The sequence below is a fragment of the Sander lucioperca genome, chromosome 9 (assembly GCF_008315115.2).
Source record: "Sander lucioperca isolate FBNREF2018 chromosome 9, SLUC_FBN_1.2, whole genome shotgun sequence".
NCBI lineage: Eukaryota > Metazoa > Chordata > Actinopteri > Perciformes > Percidae > Sander > Sander lucioperca.
This window is the reverse complement of record NC_050181.1, coordinates 28,281,005-28,290,445: the sequence shown is the minus strand read 5'-3', so window position 1 is coordinate 28,290,445 and position 9,441 is coordinate 28,281,005. Positions and strand designations below refer to the sequence as shown.

Genomic DNA, 9,441 nt, shown 5'->3' with positions numbered 1-9,441 from the left:
CAGGCACAGTCAAACCTGCCCTACCTGTCTATATTGAAGCTCAAGCCTAGCCAACTTGCTCCTAAGCTGCGACACATTGTCAGTCTCATCTGCATCATATGGGTCAACTTATCCCACTACAACACCAGTGAGAGGATCACCTGTCTCTTTTGCAAGGTACTTGCATTTCACCATGGTTTCTTAACTGATCTTTTCTTGCTCTGTCCATCTTTAACTCCCATTACTCTCACACAGATGCTCATACCTACATACTGCATATATAAAGCCTTGTCCAACAATCCACCATTCATATTTCTAACTGCTATTTTGTAGATAATTAATAGATGTGCTGCAAGGTCCCTTACACAAGCAATCATGTATTCCACAGATAAGTCAGTAGAGCAACATTAACGGGTAACCTTCTGCTGTCAGAATGTCCTTTCAGTTGTAGATCAGCTCTCCAGTTGGATTAGTCTTGTTCTGATAAAGCATGATCATCACTGAAGCCCACTTAGACTCATCCTGGGTGTTCAGACATCAGTTACAATACCCTGAGAGTGAATGCACCTAATAAAATGCCCCATCACTGTTTTCATTACCCAAACTCTTTTTATTTCAATATACAGCTCAACAGACCATGGGGAAAATGTTTAACCTCAAATAATTATGTTCTGAACTCTCATTGTTCCAATCATTTGCTGTCCTGTTGCATGACTTTTCTTTTTCTCTTAAGTCTTTTTATGTGTCCCTCTATTTCAACATCATCGTTATCTTCCTCTCTGCCCTGCCTCTCTCTCATTCCTTTGATAATACATCAAGGTGTACTGGCTCAAACTAAACATTTGGTGTAATTATTTTTTGGAATTGTGGATGGGGCTGCAATGATCCAACAGCCCAAGCACCGTTAGGATGACACTTCTTTCAGAATGGCTGAGGTGTCTTTAAACCTTTTGTATCACTAAATGTCCACCTTTACCGCACACCAAGGACAATGCAGAACACTCCATTTCTAGTTGTAACCGGGGAGTTAGTAGGTGTCTGGAGTAGAATTTCATTAATCATGTTTTTATTTTAAGGATTATTTTTTTGGGGCTTTTCCCTTTATTGTAGTGACAGTGGATAGATGTGACAGGGGGAGAAAGATGGGGGATGACACGCAGCAAAGGGCCGCAGGTTGGATTTGAACCTGGGCCGCTGCAGGACTCAGCCAACATGGGGCGAACGCTCTTACTGGGTGAGCTAGAGGCTGCCCCTCATTAATCATGTTTTACTCAGTTTGATAAGACAGCAAATATGCTGAGTGGCTTCACACCTGGTTTAATCTCTATCATCTGGCTTATGTTTTTACATTTTCTAGTGCTCTTTGGTGGTGTAACAAAAGGCTTCTCCGTGTCCTTTTACTTACTTATTATTTCTCATATTTGAGATGGAGGTAAGCTATTTTTACAGCCATTTAGGTGCCTTGCTGCCAGGTAAAGGCACCCTGTCTGTGCTCAGTAAGCCAGCAGTCTGCAGGCTTCACAGCTAACCTGGATCTCTGCATGCATGTTTGCATATTGGAGTTAGTGTTAAAAAAAGAATCACATATCTTAAAGTGTAACTGTGTATATGTAACCTGCTCTCTCTGCAGTGGTGCATGTTGTCATTGGCCATGGAGGAACTTGAAAACCTGGCTCACTCACTGTGCTTTATGCAGCTCAGACAGCCATGGCTTCTCCTGCAGCATTGCTCACTTTATGTTTTCCATCTCTACTTATGGAAAATGTCTTGTTTATTTTCTGCAAAATCAGGCAGCAAGGCCCTCTCCTTTTCTGGAGCAGAACCAGATCACTGATGTGGTTTCCATTTGTGTCTGATGTTTTTTGGCTAATACTTTCTAATCAAAGTCCGTTTGTGTCATCGTAGCATGTGTGGTTGTCTGCCTCTTTTCATGTGTGCGTGTGTGTGTGTGTGTGTCTGTGTGATGTGTAATGCATGCACTTAGTGTGTACCGTTGTGTGTGCACATCTGTGACTGTGAGTCTGCATTGTATTCCAAGTTTGTGTGTGTGTGTGTGTGTGTGTGTGACTTGCCACTGCCCCCTCTCTCTCCTGCAGGGCCTCAACCATTTTCTTCATTTGTTGCAGCTTTGTGTTTCTTCTCTTTCTTCCCTCCTCTTCTCTTGGGGGACACAATGTCTGGTTTAATATAATTTTCCATTCACTGAAGGCTGCAGGGCAAGGACTTTTGACTGAGCTGTTTCGTTCCAGCTAATACCAAAGAGAGGGGAGAGAAAATAATAACCCTAGTGGTTGATAATAGCTGCAGTGATCATTCTGCAGTCATTTGCCTCTGGTGCACTCTGTAGCTGTAGCTGATGTTGTCTTTGTTTTGTTACTACCCGCTTCACAGAGCTACACCACTATTACAAGCTGTCCGACACCCTTCGTCTCGTCCATGTCCATCTGAGATATATTCAACACCATCTGGTTGTTTTTAGAGAGGGAAAAACACAAAAGTAAGAGATGGGTAGTTAGAAAAGAGAACAAAACGTCCCGTGGAAATGTACTTTTAAAGTCAACACTGGCCTGTTTTGAAGAGGTGCAAATTCTGAGGAAACATTAGACAAGGGCTTAGGGGAAATCTCTGGAGAGTTAAGATTCAGGGACATATGTTGTCTTCATCTTCACCCGCCTCCCTCTCCTACCCATCCACTTTTTTTCTGAGGGAGAGGGAGGGATTCAGACTGAGAAGGAAAGGAGGGAGGGAGGGCAGAAAAAAAATCATTATTAACTCATAAGCTGGTTAATGCTGTAGCACTCTCAACCTTCAGCTCAAATGAGAATTTCCGTCATTTACATATCAATTTAATTTCCTGTGTTTCCCTCTCATTTCTCACCTCTTTCATTAAAAGCAGCATTTGCTTGCCACTGCAATCAGCCTGTACAACACATTTTCCTAGGCAGTATGCACTCACACACACATTTAGGCAAGCCTGCACACGTACTTAAACACACAAAGAAAAGCACACATGAACAACATTGATGTTTTGACACACGTAAATGCAGAGATACGCACACCAACATATACTTTGTGTCATGCTGTCACATGCACATACACAAATATGCGAACACACACACACGAACACGCACAGAGTTATAGAGGCAGTGTGTTAGAGCCCAGGCAGGCAAGCAGACAGACCCAGCTCCGTGGCCGCTGTAGTTCTGTCAGGATTAAACCAGTGATCAGAGAAATGAAAGGGAAGCTGTCATTCCACATAGGCCTCTATACACATCATGCTCAATAATTACACCCTCTCCTTCCTTCGCCTCGCTTCCTCCTCTCTTATAACCTCTGCTACCTGTGTGTGTGTGTGTGTGTCTGTGTGTGTGTGTCTGTGTGTGTGTGTGTCTGTGTCACAGATGGCATGCTTGACTGGCACCCAGCACATCAAATAGGGGCTTTTATGAAATGTGCGCCTGCTTGAATTACACTCACTTTAAACCGTTCCCTTTTTTCCTCTATGGTATAAAGCCAGGTGTGTGTGTGTGTGTGTTTATATGATATACATGTCTATATGCGTGCATGTGTGCCCACGTGAACATGCACGTGCGAGCGTCCGCTTCTGAATCAATACAGATGTGCCTATCTCTGCTTGGCCCACATCTGGCGGTTAGACTGAACCTGCAGGGGATATATGCAACTAACTACTTCAATCTGGGGCTTTAAGCTTATGAATGTGATCAAATATTCAGTTCAAGCAAAGTGTTACACGGCAAGGCCTCAAGTGTAAAGTAAGTTTAAGGTCTGTCAATTTAAGTCCATGCCATATGTGACCTTTGGTGTGAAAGTCAAGAGGTACCAGATCCAGGCTGTCATAGAATGATCCCTTTCTTTTTTATGACTATTTTTATGGAATTTCCATTTCCACAGGAATTACAGAGAATTCAGAAAGGCTGAAGGCTGGATTTAACCTATGACACATCTCAAACATGGTACATTACTGGTGCCGCGGAATGAGGAATGAAATTATTTAGTGTAGGTCATTAAACTGTTACACATATCTTTTTCCTTTATTTTATTTCAGTTTCACTTTCATCTGTAAGTTTTTATTATTTGAGTATGTTTTTTTTTTTATGTGATCAATTGTGGTGTTGTATTAACTTATCTACAATATTTTGTACAATATTTTGATCCATGTCTGGAGTGGTGGTGCCTTATTTTCCTACAAGTGAATTATTCATTTTCTTTTGGTTTGCTTTTCATATGTAGTTTGTGTTAGTTTCAGTCGTTTTAGAAACCTTAAGAACTCCAGTCACTTACTTAGTAAGTTGAGTCTCTCAGTGGACCTTACTGAACCCAGACCCAGAATTCACACCGAGCCAGTCCAGTCCAACCAGTATAATACATGTGTCTCTTCAGCTAAGCTTTATTAAAACCAAAATGTGTGCTCTGGAGCGGGTAATGAATAAGCTAATACCTTTGTTTTGCTTGCTGTTTGTCCTTTTTTTGTAGCTAATGACTTTGTACTGTAAGACTACCTCGTATCCAGGGTTTTGTATAACAGTGACTGGTTATTATAGCTCAGCACTTGAGCGTGTAATAAATGTAAATCTCAGTGTCTGTAACTTGGTCCCCCGAAGCTCATTATTTGTGACAAGTGTGTGAGACGGTGTTTGTTTTCTGCTGTGTTGCAGATGAGTAATGAGATCTTCCGCCTGTGCTTCCAAAGCATCTCTCTGGACAGGATCTTTAAGGGGTACTTGATTTCCAGCAAGCACAACCTCAGCGACTGTATCCAGTGCTGCCTGGCCTGGAAAGAAATTTACCTGCAGACTTGCAGATTTCCCACAAGTAAGAACAATATCACCCATGTATAGACTCAACACACTGTGGGTCTTTTAAAAGTCTGTAAAAGGTAAATACATTTTTTTAATTCAAAGCCATATAGAGCATTGCAGTATTTAATGTAGTAATTAGAGGTCTTCATTTTTCACTGTGTTGTGCGGATTTATCTTTAATTAAATTTTATTTTCACACAACTGTAATATTAAATAGATAGTTGAGGCAGAGTTGGGAGGTAAGCCAAAAATAACTCCTGTTAGAGCCATGGTAAATCAATGAGACTGGCTGTTGTGTGGATTTATTTTCTTATCTTCTAGTACAGTTTATTAGGCTGGAAATGCACCAGATTCTTAGATCCTGATCATAATCAACTCTGAACATCTCATTTAATGACTGACCTTTACAAATGACAGTCCTAGACAAACATGCTGCATTCATTTTTCAGCACAAACTACAAGACCACATTCAAATTGTTCATTTTCAGATAATTGAAATCTATTTCTAAAGCGTGAAGGAGTTTACAGCAGAAACGACTCATCAGCAGACTGTCCATCTAGTTACTGTAATTCAGACTCTGACTCCATTATAAGTTAAAATGCTACCCAAGTACAAATAGCACTTATTTAGAAGTTTACACTCTTTAACTAAGTAAAAGACACCACCTTTTTAATTAAATCCTTTAAAAATTAATAAAAGATGAGATGATGACTTTGGCCCTGAGCCTTATTTGGGTGGCAAGAGATTTGTATTTGAATCTACAGTCAGTTGTGTGTGCTGACTGTCCTTGGCCCTATTTTGTGCAGACAAGTGCATACTCTATAATCGAGAAAACTCGTAATTGCCAAATTGGGGTTATAATGGGATTTTAAATAGTTTAGTGTGTTCCCAGCTGCACTGCATTTTCAGTTGATCATTTTAAGTTTAACATGCACATCCAGTCTTAAATCAGGGCAAATACCATATGCAGAACCTTTCTTATGCTGTTGATTTATTATTTCAATACTTTCATTAGCTGTGTTTATTCTTAAATAATTAGATGTTGCTGTTTCTTTTTTGTGTGTGTTCTTTAAAGGTTTGGAAGCAATCACATAATCTATGAGATCAGTTTAACCATTAATACACAAGGTGCCACAGGGAGTAAACTTTTGGGTCAGATTAGCCAGCTTCAACTCATTCTCTAGAACTGATTTTAATTTAATTTACTACATGAGACACAGTCATTTTCCCCTTATTGTAGAATAGAATATGTTCCTGCCTGTAGTAAATGCAAGGTGAAGTGTTAAGTGGAAGTTTAGATTAAGAGCCAAATTTACAGCAGATAGAAGTACTTCTCATCACAATAGAAAAGGCAACGCAAAGCTAGTAACACTTTATAATAACCATCACTAATAAATGGTCAATTGATAGTTAATTAAATTTTAGTTAATAGTTATTTTACTGTTAACAAATGAAATTATGATTTATAATGTTTATATAATAAGTAATATAATTTATCTTATTTTATAATTAGTTTAGTGTCGTATGAAGTAATATTTTTATACATTTAGATATTGACATTAAATCTTTTTTTTGGTGATCAATAGAAGAGATGATTATTTGATTATTTGTACACTGATAATATCAATCTAAATAATGTCTATAGCTGCTTTACAGTCTTAATTAACTATTAACAAGGTATTATAATCATCAGATGCAACTTTATAATAGCCATCCAAATAATGTTTATTGACAGCTTATGAACAATTTCTCAATCATTAACAAATCCTTATAAAATATATAAAATGTTATGATATGTTAAAATAATATAAATTATAGCATAACTAATCATTAGTAAACATTATTAAATATAATTTAATTAAAATAACTTAAGTTTAATTAACTATCAATTTACCATTTATTAGCGATGGTTATTATAAAGTGTTACCACTGTCTGGACCAAAAATCATCACCAGTATGAAAAAACAAAAGCATGCTCACTCTTGTTTTGGTGGTACATTCTTCAACACATCACCCCTATGGAATGAGACAGATATCACAGCACTACCTCTGCTGCTGATTATTCACTAAATTATAGCATAATAAGGCAGCTGTGTATAATGACAAAAGGTGTGAGTGCCTGCTTACTTCAGAGTGATACGGAAAGCACTGCAGTGACAGCAGATCACTGCAAACATCTGCTTTTCCTGTCAGCTAGTTACCTTCCTCTTGCTCTCTCTGCATGAATTTACATACACTAGCTATTCTAGTAAGCAGGTACACCCAAATCTAACAATTCCGATATTCCCAACAAAACATGAAAACAAGCAAACTAAGAGCCTTTTTTTTTAATAAGATATGTTTTTTTACAGATTAGTGATGAAGCTGTGCTTCAAGTTATTTGTTTCCTTCAGTTGTCAGTTTATCAGTAGGTCAGTTGTTTTCTGAACCACAGATTTTAACTTCATTACTATGATTGCCCTAAGAGAGAGTCTGTGGGGCTTCCAACATTTTTACTTGCTGGCACACTTGTATACACTCACAAACACACACACACACACACACACACACACACACACACACACACACACACACACACACACACACACACACACACACATTCCAGAATCTCCAATACCCCTTTGGGCCTCTCGCTGTCTGCACGGGCAATCGACCTCGTCCAACCAATTAAAGACAGCGCTTAGTTCCTGATCGATGGCTAAGGTTGGGGTGGGGCAGGATGAAGAAAGCGGGAGAGGAGGGGAGCTATTCTAGAAGATCTGCGTCGTAATCCAATGAGAGTTTTTATTTGGTCTACCTATCTAAAGCTCCTCTCCCTAAGATCACACTTGAATGAGCAGTGTGTAGGATTTAGGGGGATCTATTAATATTCATAACTATGGTTTTATTAGTGTATAATCACCTGAAACTAAGAATTGTTGTGTTTTTCGTTAGCTTAGAGTGAACCTTTCATATCTTCAATGGGAGCGGGTCCTCTTTCACTGAGTCTGTCATGTTTGCACCGCCATGTTTCTACAGTAGCCCAGAAGGGACAAACCAAACAGTGGCTCTAGAGAGGGCCTTTCACGTTTTTACGTTACCTGAAGGCCACTGCAGGTTCTTCAGTTGGTTGCAATCTGCAATCTCACTGCTAGATGGCACTAAATCCTACACACTGCTCCTTTTAATGTGCCAAATGCATCAATTGCTCTCCCTAGTGGAATTCATTTGAAATAATCAAAGTCATTGTTGCATCACTTTGTTAGAGAACCATTGTGTTTGATACAGCTGTTTCACAGTTTGGAATGCATCCACTTGTTCATGTATCTGTCAAGTCAGCTCACTCACTGTAATACTTTGGTGATATGTTTTTGGCTTTGACTCAACATGCAATACTACAGTTCATAATAATGTCATGTTAAGTTATGTTATTTCAAGGTATTTGAGTCATTGAACTTACACTGTTGTGTACATGCATTACTGAGTAAGATTGACCCCGAGGTTAGGTTTATTTTGTTCTCACATGCAGAGGAATGCAGAGATTCGATCATCGTCATCTATCACTGTCTTTAGTTCACAGTTTGTTGTGAGAAAGCCTGATAGATACAACATGTAATGATGTGTAGTGTGTAGGAGAGATACATATGTCTGAAAAAGGGAGAAAGCCCAAACCTTTAGAATTTCCTTTTTCTTTTTGTTTTTCTTTATTTATGGAATTTCCAGGAGACATTGAACTCATAAAGGCTCTTGGTAAAAGATTTTTTTTTTTTTGAAAAATAAATGAATCACATTCCCTGCTAACTCTAGTCAGTCCTTCCTTCATCAGCAGCTGGTGAAGGAGGGAAGGTGTTAAGTAAAGAGATGCGGATCTGTTTTTCTCCACATCAGATATCACACCACTGAGCCTGTCACCCACACAGCCAATATCACAGTCAGTCCACACATTGGGTTCAGTCACAGGGCAAGGAGAGAGAGAGCAGAAGGGAAAGATGACAAAATGAGGAAAAAGAAGGGAGAAGGCAACGAGGGTAAAATGTGTGACTGCAGCGTGTCCTGCTGGCTGGGAGCATTAGGCCACATGCCATGTGCTTACAATGCAGTGTGTTTTAGCCCCTTCTCCCAGCTTTCCTGTCTTTCTGCTTTTTATAATAAAGCAAATACATGCAAACCAAGTTGCCAGAAAAAGGAGAGAAGTTATGAAATGGAAAGAGAGATGAATGGGAGAAGATTAAAATAGAGAGGGAGAGAGATTGTGTTGAATAGATGAGAGGAGAAGTGCAGTAGTGTTTGATAGGCTATTGAAGAGGGCATAAAAGGGATGCAGTATGAATAAGCAAAATAGGACTTTTACATCGGAATACACTTCAGTAACTCTGACACAGCCAAACCCGTACATATTTGCAGCCGTGAAAAAGCATGATCTAGGGAAATTGGTGAAGTGCTGTGTGATGCAATGTCAACACAACAATACTGACAGCTTGGAAACCCATTTATTAGTCTCCCCAAGGATCCCACCATCTCTAAATTTGTCACAGAATTAGGTATCAGCCAGGGGAATGCAGCCTTCTCTGTGGCAAATGGAATAAGCTGCAGAATGAAGTCATAAATTGAAAGTGTACTGGCAAATTGTCACCAGCACCACAGTAGCCAGACTGTAGCATT

At 39.3% G+C, this 9,441-nt stretch overlaps 1 long non-coding RNA gene across 3 annotated transcripts in view; it reads left to right on the top strand.

Annotated features, from left to right (window-relative positions):
- Positions 1 to 9,441, top strand: part of LOC116042369 — a 46,915-nt gene continuing 37,474 nt past the window's right edge. For 2 of the 3 annotated variants that reach the window (XR_004898376.1, XR_004898378.1), the window contains exons 1-3: positions 1 to 156; positions 3,892 to 3,996; positions 4,656 to 4,812. This is a non-coding gene — a long non-coding RNA (uncharacterized LOC116042369). The remainder of the gene's footprint in view (positions 157 to 3,891; positions 3,997 to 4,655; positions 4,813 to 9,441) is intronic. The other variant, XR_004898377.1, reaches the window with a different exon arrangement.